Raw genomic sequence first — 17,894 nt, 5'->3', positions numbered from 1 at the left:
TCGGACGCTGGACTCCTTTCTCTTCTTACAGCTGCACATTTAAAATAATTAAATCTCTCTAAAGGAAATTTGACTTCACATGGCAATGGGCAACACATTTTTGTGACAGTTGTGATAAATGTGGACCACAGTTTTTCTAGAAAGAGCTGAAGACTTTGGGGAAGATTTATCAAAACCTGTCCAGAGGAGAAATGGCTGAGTTGCCCATAGCAGCTAATCAGATCGCCTGTAAAATTTTTAACAAGGTCTCTGCAAAATTAAAGAAGCAATCTGATTGGTTGCTATGAGCAACTCAGCAACTTTCCTCCCCCTTTGTTTCTTTTTTTTCTCTGCTCTCTGCTGACACCTCTGTCCGTGTCAGGAACTGTCCGGAATAGAAGCAAATCCACACAGCAAACCTCTCCTGCTCTGAACAGTTCCTGACACAAACAGAGGTGTCAGCAGAGAGCACTGTGGTCAAACTGGAAAGAACTTCACAACTTCCTCTGGAGAATACAGCAGTTAATAAGTATTGGAAGGATTAAGATTTTTAAATAAAAGCAATTTACAAATCTGTTTAACTTTCTGGCACCAGTTGATTTGAAAACATTTGTTTTCCACCGGAGTACCCTTCAGAGGGGTACTCCAATGGAAAACTTTATTTTATTTTATTTTTTTAAATCAACTGGTGCCAGAAAGTTAAACAGATTTGTAAATTACTTCTATTAAAAAATCTTAATCCTTCCAGTACTTTTTAGGGGCTTTATACTACCAGCCTTTGTGGGACAATATTGTTGTCCACTATACATTTTGGATAATGGGCATTTTCTTTGAGAAGACCGCGTTCATGGAAGACCACTTTTAAGTCAAACTTTAGTTGGCCTTCCCAAAGAGATTGCTGTATCTGAGCCAAATTAAAGTACTGTTGAAAGTGTCAAAATAGTGGTAAGGTGGTGACGTATTTTTATTAATAAACGAACAGCATAATAACAGTTACCAGGGGTGTTGCTAGGATGTAAAAAAGATTTAAAAAAATCAAGTTCATTATCCCCAAGGCAAATGTTGTGTTCACCATGACCGATTCCTCTGTTAGTGATAGATTTTGCATCACTGTACAAATTACCATGACAGTTAAGCGATAAATAATACAGTGATACAGTTAACAAACAATACTGCTATAAAAGGAGTAAGTACATCACAGGTACAAATTACCTTTTCACTGCTACCGAACAAAACCCACAATTCCAAGTCCAATATTACCAATAATAGCACAATACAAGGGACAGATAACATGGGTACACCATAACTATTACCACCATAACTAGTACTTGAATAATATACCATACTGAATAACAACTACTACATGCTATACAGTGCCCATATAGTGGTAGGTAAAAGTCCTACACAGGCTCTTCAGCCCTTATAAGTAGTTACAGTGCAGTTACATCAATTGAGTAGGGGCTGTAGCTTCATGTGTCTTACATTTCATATATAGGGACTGTCACAGAAACACTGTGGCCCACATTTATGATTGTAGGTGTAAGTGAAGCATTTTTTACACCTTTTTTTTGTGTGCTGATAATGTGTAGGATCACCAAATTTATTAAATGTTCACAGAGCATTTGATAAATTTTGTGCAGGTAAACATTTTCTAACATTTCTCTCTTCACATACACTAAAAAGCTACGCCAGGTCTGGGATGGTGTAGTTTTAGAGACTTTTCAGTGGCTTTGCGCCCAGTTCATAAATCCCTTCTATATCATGTGGATCGCAACTCAAAATCAGTGGATTGCAACTCAAAATCAGCAGAAATGTGTAAACAAAAAGGTGCAAAAAAGGAGCAAATAAACCCTGCTTGAGCCTTTTGGTGCCTCTTGTAGACACAAAAAACTGTCTAAAGACAATGATAAATGTCGGCCTGTGTGCTTCGGTACATGTTCCATACCCTTGCTCTGCTGTGTGTATCACAATTCAAGGACCAACTGTGAGGGTTAGGAAGAGTATTTGTTCATGACTTTCCTGTTAAAAGTGTCCTATTTCTAAAGAAGTGAGTAGAAGCCTGGATACAGTGTTTTTAGACTTTACAGTGGTGTTGACACTGTCCCTCATATACGTCTGGTAGGTAAATTAAGGTCTTTAGGTTTGGAAATTTTTGTTTGTAACTGAATTAAAAACTCTGAAGGACCATACCCAGAGAGTGGTGGTCAATGATTCATACTGATTTTTTACTTATTTATTAATTACTTTTACTTATTTATTAATTACATTGAGGATCTGATTTATAAGCAAAACGTGTTGTGCCTTTAGGGTTAAACCTCTTGCACAGAGTTCTATTAGACTCTGTATTCCCGTTTTGTATAACTCCTAAGGGATATGCAAAAGTCTTCAGATAAACTTATAGCATTTATAGACATGTGCAACAGTTATTGTCTTCATTCCATGATTTATTTGTTTCTTAATACATGGTTCAATACAAAAGTTCTTTCTGGCATAACAATGCCTTTGCTGAGGTGTTACAGACCAGACCTCTTCTGGATACAATGTTTCAGGCAACCTCCACTTACTCATGCGTAAGTAAGGGGAAGTTCCCCGAAACACCATATCTGGGCAAACACTTATCAAATGGGGTTCTATTTGGATAAATGTAAAGTTATGCATCCAGGTACTAATAACTGCATGTATCATATGTCCTAGGGGGAGTAAAACTAGAGAAGGATTTGGTAGAGAAGAATTTGGGTGTACTTGTAGTTCATAGACTACAGAACAATGTGCAATGTCAGGCAGCTGCTTCTAAGGCCAGCAGGATATTGTCATTTACCAAAAGAGTCATGGACATAATGGACAGACACATAATACTATAGCAAGGGCCGGCGTTGGGGGGGAACCCGGGAAGTTGCCCAGGGCCCTATCCAAAAGGTAGCCCCTGAAAAGCTTTAGGGTATTACTAACACTACTGCATTTTGCGCAAAATCGCAGTAAAATCACTGCGTTTTTTGTTGCGATTTTGAGCAAATCATGGCAAAATACAGTAGTCTTAGAATAGTCCTAAAGCTGTCCGTGCTGCAGAGAGTCTATAGACAGCACTAATAGTCTTACTATGGACCTTCTAGGACCTGTGATGACTCCTATAGGCTAGATGACTCCTGATGATGTCATCACATGTCTTGGAAGATCCATAGGATGTCTGTGCTGTGTGTTTATGGGCTCTATGCAATGGTTAAAAAAGAAGGTAATAGGGTAAAGTATGGAGGGGGGAAAGGAATAAATATTCAATTAAACTCATATATCGCTGCCTAACAAGTGTGGAACCAGTAACAGATATTGTGGGGGGTGAGGTAGGATTTTAACCCCTTGAGGACACAGCTTATTTAGATTTTTGCCATAACTCTTATATTTTTCCATCCACAGACCCATGTGGGTCTTGTTTTTGTATTTATATTTTGTAATAACACCTTTCATTCTACCATAAAATGTATGGTGCAATCAAAAAAATAAAAGAAAACTGTAATTTTGCAAATTTTGGAGGATATTAGCACTTTATGGTAAAACTGACAAGTTCTCTTTATTTTGTAGGTTAATAAGATTGAAATGATCCCCATGTTACACGCCTTTCTATTATTGTAAATATATAAGTTCTAATGTTTTGAAACAAAGTCCCCCTTGTGTCATCATGACACTCCTAAGGGGATGCATATAATCCTGTATAATACAGGGGAACTCAAACAATCATTATACATATTATACATATTAGATAAAGAGTAAAAAAAAAAACATCTGATATGAAGTTAAAAAATAATGTTTTTATTGAAATTACAATAAAAAAATATATAATATGTAAAATGGAGAAGTACTGTAATGGTCAGCCAATACAAAAAATAGGGCTTAAGAAAGAAGGTTGCTATATCATAATGGCCGCAGGCTATCCAATGAAAAAAGTGCAATATATCATCAGCATTTGCAGTAATAATACGGTATATCTGTAAACAGGTGCTTCCAACACGAGTGAGATGCTTACAATCACTGCATAGCATACAGTATATGCCAAATACATGTATGGGGAAAAATATAAAGTGACATGTGCCATGACAAAAGTAACCTCATCAATAACTCGCAACTGTCCTAAGTAGAGGTTTCAACCAGAGCCGCGACCCCTACGATCATTATGGTTTCCCATTTTCATGAGGTACTGCGTTAATGGTCACTCACAAGGTTTATGTAGTATACTAATAGTTTAAATCACTTACAGTGGTGTGTATTCATTGCGGCGCTTGCGTGCTGCCCCGCCGGAACTCTCAGCCAGCCCCACTTCCGGCGTCTCCGTCCTAGTGCGCAGGCTCAAGAATAACATATTTCCGAGCATGCGCACCAGGAATCCAGTCGCGTCAGAGGGCCGCATCACGGGCGACGTTCAGGGCGCAAGCGCACTGAAAGACAGCGCTGTTCTTATAGGCAAATACATCCACATTTACCCGATTTTACAACTGCGGTAAACGGGTCGTTGATATAGCAGTCTCATGACACATTTTAAAGTGCATAATGTGCAATAGTGTGCAAAAACGTGTTACAGTATCACTCTTAAATATACAAACGTGAAATCCCAACACACATCTATAATATAACATAATATAAATATATTATATAAACATACAAGACCATTTATGTGTTACATAGCTTGTATTAAAAAGTGCATTATACTAGAAGATACATAAAGTACCTGATAGTGAAATATTGGCTATAACGCCACATTTAGTATACCATTCTGAAAAACATTTCCGTTCAGCATATATATATATATATATATATATATATATATATATATATTACAATTATATTCCTACAAAAACTACCCAATTGTGTACAAATCTATAGTGTCCCTAGGGCTGCACACTGCAGACTAAGTACCGCCCACCAAAGATCCAATACCCTACAGAAAAGGAAGGGGAAAGGAAGAGGGAGGGAGGGAAGGAGGGGGAAACCGGGGAAGGGAAAGGGATTGGGGGAGGGGGGGTAAAGGGGGAAAAGGAGGGAAGGGAAAATGGAGGCTGAAGGAGGAGATGAAGCATACTACCTTTCGACTATAGAAAGGGGGAGAAGCTAAGCTGCTCATTTAATCCATTCGGGATCATTGTGTTTAACACAATGATCCACCGGCACTCCTTTTGTGACAAAATTCGTTTAAGGTTGCCTTCTCACATCCCATCTTGAATTTTTTCTATACCCCTAATCTTGAGACTTTTCGGATCACATCCATGTTTTTCTTTAAAGTGTCGCAGGGTTTTTAAAGTAGCAATATCTGTACAATTTTGAGCCGACAATATATCTTGTGCATGCTCACGCACTCAAATGCGAAGTTGTCTAGAAGTAAGACCAATGTATATTTTTGAGCAATCACACGTAGCATAGCACTGCACGAGATATATTGTCGGATTGTATACTCCCGCAAACCTCCTGTCGAAGAAAACATTTTAGCTCTGATTCTGTTAGTACAGGCCAGGTACTCTCCAGAGGGATAGCACCCTTTTCTTGATGCTGCTTTTGTAAAAGGATGAGGAAATTTTTGGCACATAATGACTTCTAACAAGCAGGTCTCTCAAATTTTCTATTTTCTATTATTGTACTGCTTTTCAAAAACTCAGACTTTTTAACAAAATTCACCCTATTCACCCTATTTTGACTCTATAACTTTCTCATTTTTCCATATACAGGGCTGTATGAGGGCCAATTTTTTTGCACTGTGATCTGTAGTACGGTAAGGAGCATGAAGGGGGGCATTATTACACAGTAAGGGGCACAAAAGGGGCATTTATACAGTGTGGGGCATTAAGAGGAAAATGATTACTGTGTGAAGAATAAAGTGAGCGCTATTACTGACAGGTAGCACTGAGAAGATCACTGTTATAGTATATGTGGGCGCTATTACTGACAGGTAGCACTGAGAAGATCACTGTTATAGTATATGTGGGCATTATTACTGACAGACAATACTGAGAAGATCCCTTTTATAGTATAAGCGCTCAGCGGAATTTCCGTGCCAGATGTTTCCGGCAAGGAAATTCCATTTTCTGTCCACGCATAAAAATAACATGTTCATTCTTTGTGCGGAATCCGCACAGAATGCATAGCCGTCTATGAGATGGCGCATTCCTGTGTGGTCCTAGCGCCTAGCACATTATGCCGGTGCCATACAGTTTGTGGAATATCCTCCCAGAGATTCTCCGTGTGGACATTCCGTCGTGTGAACAAAGCCACATAGCAACATATTGATCTTTGGTCATGCAATCTGGGTGCCCATTTTTTATTTTTGTCCAGGGCCACACTTAGTCTAAAACTGGCCCTGACTACAGCTTTAGAGTAGGGTCACAAATGCCGTATTTTGCTACATACTTTCTGCAGTTTTTTTGCTGCCTATTGACTTCAATGGATAGAAAAATATGCAGCAAGATATGTCACGTGGGAACCTATCCTTTTATAGCATAAGAATTTGCTGTTCAATTTTGGGCATTGGTTCACAGATGAGGATGCCCTGGAGCTGGAAAAATTACAAAGAGCCGCAACTAAACTAATAAGGGGCATGGAACATCTTAGTTATGAGGAAATATTGATGCTGGGTTTACACTGCATACAATTTGGCGCATATTTTAATTCTGTCATTATCTATACATGCGCTAAAAATGTATACGTGCGAACACCGCCTGAAATAATTATATTTGTTTTGTCTTGAGACTTTAACCCTTTAAGGACACAGCCCAGGAAATTTTCATTTTTGCGTTGTAATTTTTTCCTCCTCGTCTTATAACTAAGACATAACTTTAGCCATAACACTTATTATTCCATCCACAGAGCCATATGAGGGCTTGTTTTTTTGCACAACCAATTATACTCTGTAATTGCACCTTTCATTCTACCATAAACAATAAGGCACAATCAAAGAAATATTATTTTTGGTGGGAAACTGAAAATTTAAAAGAAAACTGAAATTTTGCGACTTTTGGGGTGGGTTCCATTTTTACGCACTTTTTGTATTTTACAGTGAAACCTACATGTTATCTTTATTTTGTGGGCCAGTACAATTAAAAGGATAGCCATCTTTACACACTTTTCTTATGTACTACAAAAAAAAAAAAAAACTTTCTTATGTATGTCTAAACTTGTCCTATTCTGACCCCCTATACACATTCTCTATGCCCACAAATGGTGAACACTATAACCACGTGAATCACGAGATGAATATTGATCACTCCAGCATGGATCTGCTATGCCTTAATATTATGTTTATGTCTGTGTATATGTTATCACTGTTTACACTGTACATTAATTAGCTAATTATGTCAATTACTGAGCATATATAAGATAGCACAGGGGATCACTTAGTTGAGCTTGAAAATGGCGAAGTGATGTCGCAGAAATGTTCTTCTGTATTACACTTGATTGATGGAATAAATCTTGACTTTTTTACACCATTTTTTTGTGTGCTGCTGTTCTCTGGACCATTATTGAAGAGTGGAGCTACTGATCAGAGCTCCCATACAGCCTGCACCTATTCTGCAGACTATATTTTTTGGGTTGTACTGCTCTCCTGGAGTTCAGTATTATAATCAGATATACCAATTTCTACATAAGGCAAACATTTTTACCATGTGATTAACATTGGCATGGGATGCTGGGAGTTGTTGTTTTGGAACAGCTGGAAGCACTTTGTTCAAGAAACACTGATCTATGTCCTATCTGTCTATTTATTTATTTATCTATCTATCTCAGTGTTTCCCAACCAGGGTGCCTCCAGCTGTTACAAAACTACAACTCTCAGCGTGCCTGGACAGCCAAAGGCTAAGCTGGAAGTTGAAGTTCTGTAACAGCTGGAGGCACCCTGGTTGGGAAACACTGAAATAGATAGATATGTGGTGTCCCAGTACTGGACTCGGTCCCGTACCTTTGGTTGTAAGTCCCCACAGTCAGAGTTCCTCATACTGATAGGGCTCTCCTAGTGGGATAACCCCCTAAAGGTGAACTACGGGGTGGTGCACGAGATGCCTGACGAAAGCCAGGACCTTGTCAATCAAATGTTCACGGAAGGTTCAGTAGTGTGTATGTCAGCAACTTCATATCTTGCTCAAATGCAGGAGAAACAAGTAGAAAAACATACCCATTACATTTACATCCAGGGCTGCCATCAGAAATTTCAGGGCCCATCACACAGCTCAAAGCCTGGGCCTGGTAGAGATACATGAAGGGGGTGTGCCGGCCGCCGCTTCCTGCGGGGTACATATGTCAGCTTCCAGCAAACCGCCGGGGCCTGTGCAGGAGATCCCAGCGCTTGGACCCCCCAGCGATAAGTTATTTTTAACCAGACTACTCCTTTTAAAGAGGAGGCTCAATATAGTTTGCACAGGCCCCTCTGTTAATAGTTGCACCCATAGTTGTGGTAGGCCTGGGCCCCTCTCAGAGAGGCCTACAACTATATGGGGGGAAAACTGTTAGCAAAGAGGGGCCTACAACAACTATATGGGCCGGAGCACAATTTGCCAATATATAGTTGTTGTACGCCCCTTTCTGCTGTTAACCGTTGCCCCCAATGCTGGTCGTGCGCAGGGGTGCAGCTAGAAACCACAGGACCCCTGAATACAATACTGCCGCACACTGTACCCTGAATATAATACTGCTGCACACTGTACCCTGAATATAATACTGCCACACACTGTATCTACTGTATATAATCCTACTCCACACTGTACCCTGAATATAATACTGCCGCACACTGTACCCTGAATATAATACTGCCAGACACGGTATCTACTGAAAATAATCCTGCCACACACTGTACCCTGAATATAATGCTGCCACACACTGTACCCTGAATATAATACTGCCACACACTGTACCCTGAATATAATACTGCCACACACTGTACCTCTGGATATAATACTGCCACACATTGTACCCTGAATATAATACTGCAACACACTGTACCACTGAATACAATACTGCCACACACTGTATCCTGAACATAATACTGCCACACACTGTACCCCTCAATATAATACTGCCACACATTTTACCCCTGAATATAATACTGCTATACACTGTATCCCTGAATATAATACTGCTATACACTGTACCCCTGAATATAATACTGCCAGACACTGTATCCTGAATATAATACCGCCACACACTGTACCCCTGAATACAATACTGCCACACACTGTACCCCTGAATATAATACTGCTACACTGTACCCCTAAATATAATACTGCTATACACTGTACCCCTGAATATAGTACTGCCACACACTGTACCCTGAATATAATACTGCCACACACTGTACCCCTGAATATAATACTGCCATGCACTGTACCCCTGAATATAATACTGCCACACACTGTACCCCTGAATACAATACTGCCATACATGCATACACATCATATATACATATACACCCCCTCTTATCCTCTTTGTCCTCATCACTCCTCGTCACCCCCATAACCTCCCTGCACCTCTCATCACCCTCCTGCTCCTCTTATGACCCCCATCACCCCCCTGCACCTCTCATCACCCCCATAACCCCCCTGCACCTCTCACCACCCCGCCTGCACCTCTTATCACCCCCATAACCCCTCTGCACCTCTCATCCCCCCCATGCACCTCTCATCACCCCCATAACCCCCCTGGACCTCTCATCACCCCACCTTCACCTCTTATCACCCCCATAACCCCCCTGCACCTCTTATCACCCCCATAACCCCCCCGCACCTCTTATCATCCTCATAACCCCCTGCACCTCTCATCACCCCCTGCACCTCTTATCACCCCCATAACCCACCTGCAGCTCTCATCACCCCCCTGCACCTCTCATCACCCCCCTGCACCTCTTATCTCCCCCATAACCCTCCCTGCACCTCTCACCATGCCCCCCCACACCACTCATCACCTCCATAACCCCCCACCACCTCTCATAACCCACCTGCATCTCTCATCACCCCCCCGCACCTCTTATCACCCACATAACCCCCCTGCACCTCTCATCAACCCACCTGCACCTATCACCCCCATAACCCTCTGCACCTATCATCACCCCCCAGCACCACTCATCACCTCCATGACCCCCCACCACCTCTCATAACCCCCCTGCACCTCTCATCACCCCCCTGCACCTCTTATCACCCCCATAACCCCCCTGCACATCTTATCACCTCCCCCTGCACCTCTTATCACCCCCCCTGCACCTCTCATCACGCCCCCCTGCACCTCTTATCACTCCCATAACACCCCCCCCCAGCGCAAGTTCACCTACCCTGCCGGGGATCGGTGAAACCACGGGCTTGTGCTGCTACTGGTGCTGGAAGGGGAGGATGAAGAAGATCGCGCGGGGATGTAGGCAGGGACAGGTCAGGTGATTGAAGTACACGTGCGTGCCTGCACGTGGCACTTGATGTCTCTACTCTAATCAGCCCTTGGCCTGTCCGGCCCTGCCACAATTCTTAAGGGGCCCGCGCCCTAGAAATAGGTAATTTATTAGAAATGTGCGGGCCCCCTGGACTATGAGGCCCAGTCAAAGTCCTTGCGGGCACCCAGCGGTCAGTGAGTGACAGTTGCAGTCACTCACTGACAAGCAGGGCCGCCATCAAGGGGGTACAGGTGACAAGCCAGTAAAAAAAAAAAGGTCCAGAGACATCCAGGCCCCTGAAGCTCTGGGCCTCATACAGGTGTATAGGTTGTACCTCCTGATGGTGTCCCTGCTTACATCCTTGTTTTTCTTCTTATTTCTCCTGCATTTGAGCAAGATAGATTCTGCAAACGACTTTGACGATGGCATCTAAAGGGTTATTGCCGGATATTGGCCCGATCAGTGATGTCTGGCATTAGAAGTGCATGGGTCCTGGTTGCTAATAGCAACCAGGACCCACAGGGTATGACGTGCGCTCAGCTGCTGAGATCGCATCAAACAATGGGAGCCTGCAGTGGACGTAATTATACATCCTTTTGCAGGAAAGGGTTAATATAGACACAAAATGCATCCATATTATGCTAGAATAAAACCGGCCTAAATATGTACACAATAATGAATATAAAAATGTCACAGAGAAACAACTAATCACATGGTTAAGTATAGGTGTGACCATACAGTGGTCAGATGCCATGTCTAAACAGTTGGTCTGCAGAGTATTATCAACCCGCAGACTATGAAAGAGAATACAGCAGCAATAAAACAGTCACAGGCAGAATACACCATTATAGAGGACCAGACAAATACATTTTGAAGCATATTTTCAGAGAACCCTGCATTGTGTTATTCCCCTGTTATTCCTCTTGGATATGTATTCCTTGTGTCAAAGGGTGGGGACCTTATACAGTTTGACAGTATCCAGTTATTGTTTACAGTATAAGACTTTGTAGGGACACATCCTATAGACAAAGGCAATGGTAACACCAATTTGTCAGTTAGGCCGGGGCTTTATTTGACTATAGATGTAGTTCTATAGTCCATACAAATTACCATTACCATAAAAGAAAACTTCATGCAAGGTGAGCCTTATCCAAATATTTCCAAGAGGAATAACAGATGAATATAAAACAGAGTTCTAAGTAAAGATGCTCAACAACTCTCTCATGGGTAATACAAGGATTTACTATAACATATGAGAGGAGAAATGACTCAACTTCTATTACCAAGTGGCTCACAGATGATTTCACTGTATTTAAAAGTATCACTCATCACTAACAGATGATGTCTGCCCTGATTGGAGATGTTCTCCCTCCTTTTTTCTCAATTTTCTCTTTTCATCTTCATGAAAACGTTTCCTTAAAGCCAACTTTTCCCTTTGCTTCCGCAGACATCTCCAGCCTCTATAGCAACACAAATTAACTGAGATTCCAGGCCTTTAAAACAAACAAATACAGATGCTAGGCATGACCCCCTAAAATTACAGACCCAGACCTGATACCTTAAACAAAATACATGCCACAGGTCTGGCCCCCTAAACAAAATACAGACACTAGGCCTAACTAACTAAAACAAAATACAGACCAGGACCTGATCCCTTAAAAATTCAGACCACACACCTGACCCCCTAAATAAAATACAGAACCCAGGCATGATCCCCTAAATAAAATACAGAACCCAGGCATGACCCCCTAAACAAAATACGGAACCCAGGTCTCACCTAAACAACAAACAGATCCCAGTACCCACCCCTAAAAAAATACAGACCCCCCAGACTAGACCACCTAACAACACAGCCCCCAGAACCAGACCTCTTAAACAATGTACACCCCGCTTGTTCTCCTGATTGGTAGGGACTCCAACTGATCAAAACTTTTGACATGTCTCTGTGACATGTTAAAAGTTTTTTGAAATGACAGGGACACTTTTAATCCTCTATTTACTGGTGTTGTTTATCATTTACCAAATAAATCTAAACCTTGGACTTTGCTATACTGATAAGAGAATTTCTTCATCGAGAGGTTTAACTGTGTTCATTTAGTTTTTATTAGTTAGAAAAATAAGCAATGTTTTGGAAGAGACATTTTTAATCTGTATGGTTTCTGTATTTCCCTAGTTCTTCAGTCCCATGCATCCAATGGGAAGCGGCTGATCACCCTCTCTCACACATACTGTAGTTTGCTCACAAGAGCCCTTCCTCTCATAGACTAATGTTCCTGGCCACCCTTCACATGGACTGCCGTTCCTGATGCCCAAAAAAACTGTGTGTGTGCCCCCACTGTCCCCCCCCCCCAATCAATGATACCCCTACTGTGATCTAATTGCCAAATAATTTCTGAATAGTACCCTCAATCATAAATATTGCCCTCTATGCAATGGTTTCACCCTTCCCCCAAATAGTAATAATGCCCTCTGTACCCCATACAGAAAAAATGCCCCTGGTACCTTCATACAGTAACAATGCCCACCCGTGCCTCCATGCACAGGGCCGCTTTTGCTTATAGGCGAAACAGGCAGCTGCCTAGAGCGGCGTCTTGAAGAGGGCGCAGCTCTGGCTGCTGCAGAAGAAACATGATAGTGCTCCCCATCCCTACCCGACCCCTGGAGCACTGTTTGTAGAGCGTGGCAGGCAGTGCACCACAAACAGCACCCCCTCCCCCCTCTCATCATACTTGAGGAGCACTGCTTGCGCTTCACCAACAGGGATACCCTAGAATCTGGATACCGTGCGCAGTGACCCTGTACAGTCATGGTATGGCGGCATTGTACTCTTCTGGTATGGTGGTACTTCTCAGTCACGGCATGGCGTATTGTTCTTTCATAACATTGTTATTCAGTAATGGTATGGCGTTATTGTTCTGTTCTGGTATGGTGTTGTTATTCTCTCACAATATGGGGGTATTGTTCTGTTCTGGTATGGCGTTTTTATTCAGTCATGGTATGGCGGTATTGTTTTGTTCTGGTATGGTGGCTTTATTTAGTCACGGGATGGTGGTGTTGTTCTTGTATATGGCATTGTTATTCAGTCACAGTATGGCAATATTGTTATATATGATTACAATATTACAGTGGGGGAAAACTGTATTCAGTCACAGTATGGGGGTATTGTTCTGTTCTGGTATGGTGGTGTTATCCAGTCATGGTATGGCGGTATTGTTCTGTTCTGTTATGGTGTTGTTATTTATTCACAGTATGACGATATTGTTCTTTTCTGGTATGGCATTGTTATTCAGTCATTATATGGAGTATTCTTCACAAACAAATGGGGGTACACAGCCTAAGGCCATGTTTGCAGGTTGGACAAAAATATGTTTTTTTAGATCAAGGGCCAGACCTCCAAGGCTGGGGGGGGGGGAGAGATGGGGGTCGAGGCAAATTGGGGTTTTGCCTAGAGTGGCAAAAATCCTTGCACCAGCCCTGTCCATGCAATACCAATGACCCCTGTGCTCCTAAATGGTGATAATGCCCCCCCCCCATTCCTTCATAAAGAAACATTGCGCCTTGTGCTTATAAGTGGTAATAATGTCCCCTGTTCTCTTATGAAGTAATATTGCACCTATATAGTAATGATGCCCCCTGTGCCTCATACACAAACAATGCCCCTTGTGCCCCCATATAATAATAATAATGCCCCCATGTGTTCCCAATGATTATTTTCCCATGTTTCTTTATACATAAACAATGCCCCCAAATCGTAATAACTAGAGATGAGCGAATCGAGTCTGACAAATCCAAATTCGTTATGAATTTCAGGAAAAATTTGATTTGCAATTAATGCAAATATTGCCGCGATTCTATTGCGCGATTAAACTCCATTTAGTTTGGTCCAGGCTCCAGGGCATCTAAAATGACGGATCCACATGTCAGTACATGGGGCAAGGAACGCTGGGAAGGTGGGAACAAGGTTAGGCAAGATGACCCTGAATCACATGCAGGATGCAGCCTATCAGCAGCCAGTCACCCCTGTCACCATTGTGATGTCACAGTCCTATATATATGTGATGTCACAGCCAGTCACTTCATCCTTACACTGCAGAGAGAAACATAGGGACAGACAATCCTGTGTGTTACACAGAAAATCTTTTTCCAGCAGGGATTTACCTCCTAGTCAAGTCAGCGTTCTGTTGAACAGAGAGCAGTTTGCTTTTCACAGAAAAGCATTCTTACTTTAGCGATCCACCTCCCAGTCACTGTCTACAGTGTTCTATTATAGAGAGGATCAAAGAGCAGTGTGTTGCACAGAAGAACAGCAGCGATTCAGCTCAAGCACAAGTCCTGCCTAGAAGCACTGATAGGGAAAAGAATGAGATTGAGAATGTGCAAATTTGGCTGTAGTACACAGCGACTGTGTGCTGCAGCACTAGTGTCCACTGCTGGTGTTGTGCACAAAAACTTTTTTAAGTGTACTGTAGAGCATTTTTCTGCCCTCATAAGTGCATAGCACATGCATACATCTAAGTTGTGTACTATTTTGTTCCTGTTAAAGTCTCAAGGGCCTAGATACTGTGAAAGGACAGACAAAAGTACTCACCGGCTGGTGTTATACACATACTTTTTTAAGCGTACTGTAGCACATTTTTCTGCCCTGATAAGTGCATACCACATACGAACATCTAAGTGTTGTACCATTTTGTTCCTGATAAAGCCTCAAAGGCATAGATACTTTAAAAAGGACAGCCAAAAGTACTCACTGGCTTGTGTTGTACACAAAAACTTTTTAAAGCGTATTGTAGGGCATTTTTCTGCCCTCTCAAGTGTATACCACCTATGTACATTTAAGTGTTGTACCATTTTGTTCCTCTTAAAGTCTTAAGGGCCTAGATACTGTGAAGGGACAGCCAAAAGTACTCACTGGCTGGTGTTGTGCACATACTTTTTTATGTGTACTGTAGCACATTTTTCTGCCCTCATAAATGCATATCTCATACATACATCTAAGTGTTGTACCATTTTGTTTCTGATGAAGCCTTAAGGGCCTACTTACTGTAAAAGGCCAGCCAAAAGTACACACCTGCTGCTGTTCTAGACAAATACTGTTTTAAGCGTAGTACATGCACTAATTATGTCAGGCAGAGAAGTGCCAGGTCGGTCACAGAGGAGTGGCAGAGGCCTAAATTCATCAGGCACAGGCAGAGGTCACATCAGATTAGGGGCAAGTGGCAGCAGGAGTCACAGTGAGAGGCCTCAGCTCACAGAATAAGTTAGCGGTCGTGTCTTGACCATCAAGCCATCTGCCATCATGGATTGGTTAACAGGGTCATCCACTTCATCACAAGTGACATCTGATTGCCCCAGTCAACAGTCAGTGGGTTCCTCAGACACAACCCTCAGTTGGCATGGCCTGGGAGCAGTCCCTATCCTCCCTTTGCCTCTATCCTATGCTGTTCCCTCCCCTACAGAAGTATCTTATGCTGTGGGTTCAGCTCCACTATTAAGTGAGGACAATCTAATAGAGGACAGTCAGAAGCTACTGCCCAGCCAAGAAGTGAAGGAGACATCCGCCACTTCCTCTGCTAGGCGGGCAAGTAGTTATGACCAGAGTGACATGTGGGGTGGTGTTGCCAGCGTTCAGGATCCTGAAGCAGACACTGTTTAGGAACCTGAGGAGGACATCAGTGATGTACAGACACTTGTAGATGATGATGAAGCTGATCGCAATTGGGAGCTTGGTGCAGAAGGGGCTTCATCATCATCAGGAGAAGAGGGTTGCAGGTTGCCCTTAAGGCAGCAGCTGAGCAAGCAAGGTGGTAGCATGGTTGGCAGTCAGCATGGTGGCAAAGTTGAAATTCTGGACCCAAATGTGACTAGGGGAGACAACCTGCTTCGCGGCAGCCTACCTTCCCGGGAGGTATTGGAACATAAGTTCCTGGAGACAGCAGTAGCAGTCAATTAGTGCAGACTGTTGGTGGGAAAATCAGTTAATCGCCGGTGTGGGTGTTTTACATCAAGCATCCGGAGGAGGTTAACATAGCCACATGCAAGATGTGTCAGCAGAAGGTGAAGCAAAGCCAGGGTCCCAATGCTGGCACCACGGCCCTGTGTCAATATGTGATGCGCTAGCATAAAGCGGCCTGGGGGTACCGTGGCTTCAATGTGGTGGTCCAGCCTGCTGCTTCACCCAGTGGCACGCTGCACCCTCTTTCAGCCAGCCAAGGCTCCACCACCTCAGCGGGAGCTGTATGTCATACCCTCCTTATGTTGCTCCAGATGCTCCTGCTCCTACTACTTTTAGTCAGTCATTCCGCCAGCAATCAATCGGCGAAGCCATGTCCTAGAGACAACAGTATGCGGCCACTCATCCAATGGCACAGAAGCTGAATGTGCTCCTGTCCAAGTTGCTGGTGCTGCAGTCCCTCCCTTTTCAAGTGGTGGACTCTGCATCTTTCAGAGAACTGATGGCTTGTGCCGAGCCGAGGTGGAGAGCCCAAGCCGTCATTTCTTTGTGAAGAAGGCAGTATCAGCCCTGCACAATTTTGTGGAAGAGAAGGTGGGCCAGTCCTTGAGCCTGTCGGTGTGTACCAAAGTGCACGGCAGTGCCGATGTCTTGAGCTGTAACTATGGTCAGGGACAACACATGTCCTTTACGGCCCACTGGGTGAATGTGGTTCCTGCACAGCCACAACATCAACTTGGACAGGTCACACCGCTCCCTCCTCCACGATCTCAGGCCGTTGATCCTGTGACAGTGTGCAATTCATCAGCAGACCTGGAGCAGGACCTGAACCAGCAGGTGGTGGCATACCTTGACATGACCATGCCAACACACCTTGAAGATCCACTGGACTTCTGGGCAGCCAAACTTGATTTGTGGTCGCAACTAGCAGAGTTTGCCCCTTCAAAAGCTGTCCTGCCCAGCCAGTAGTGTGCCACCAGAGAAGGTGTTTAGTGCGGAGGGGACCATAGTCACCCCAAGGAGAACTCGTCTGTCCATGAAAAATGTGGAGAGACTGACCTTAGATGAATCAGGCATGGATCAGCCAGGATTTCCATCCACCAATGCCTGATGCATCAGAGTAGATTGACCATGGTGCCACACCAACACTTCACAAATATGGATAGTGCCAAACAGATTTAAGGCGCTGCTCCCCAGTTACAAACATTCCTCTGCATCAGACCTTTTTTCACCCACCTTCATCACCGGGTTCTGGTATTGCCATCCACCGCACCACTCACTGGGTTCACGTTCAGGACTCCTGATGCTGCAGCTGCAGGGGTGTGGAAATTTAATTAAAAAAGTACTTGTCCATCGTACTACAACGGAGTAAAATCTACTTGTCTCTCATGACGATCCACTTGTCCGTACCAATTTTTGCTTTTACACTTTAGTTTTTTCCTCCTCGCCCTATAATAGCCATAACTACCTACTATAATAATACCTTTTTAAATTTTTCAATCATATATTCTCCGAAACAAAAATAACTAAAAAAATTAATATATGTAATTGGTGAAGGGAAATTGAAAATAGTAAAAGATAATT

The sequence above is a fragment of the Hyla sarda genome, chromosome 1 (assembly GCF_029499605.1).
Source record: "Hyla sarda isolate aHylSar1 chromosome 1, aHylSar1.hap1, whole genome shotgun sequence".
In the NCBI taxonomy this organism is placed as follows: domain Eukaryota; kingdom Metazoa; phylum Chordata; class Amphibia; order Anura; family Hylidae; genus Hyla; species Hyla sarda.
This window is presented reverse-complemented; position numbering follows the sequence as displayed.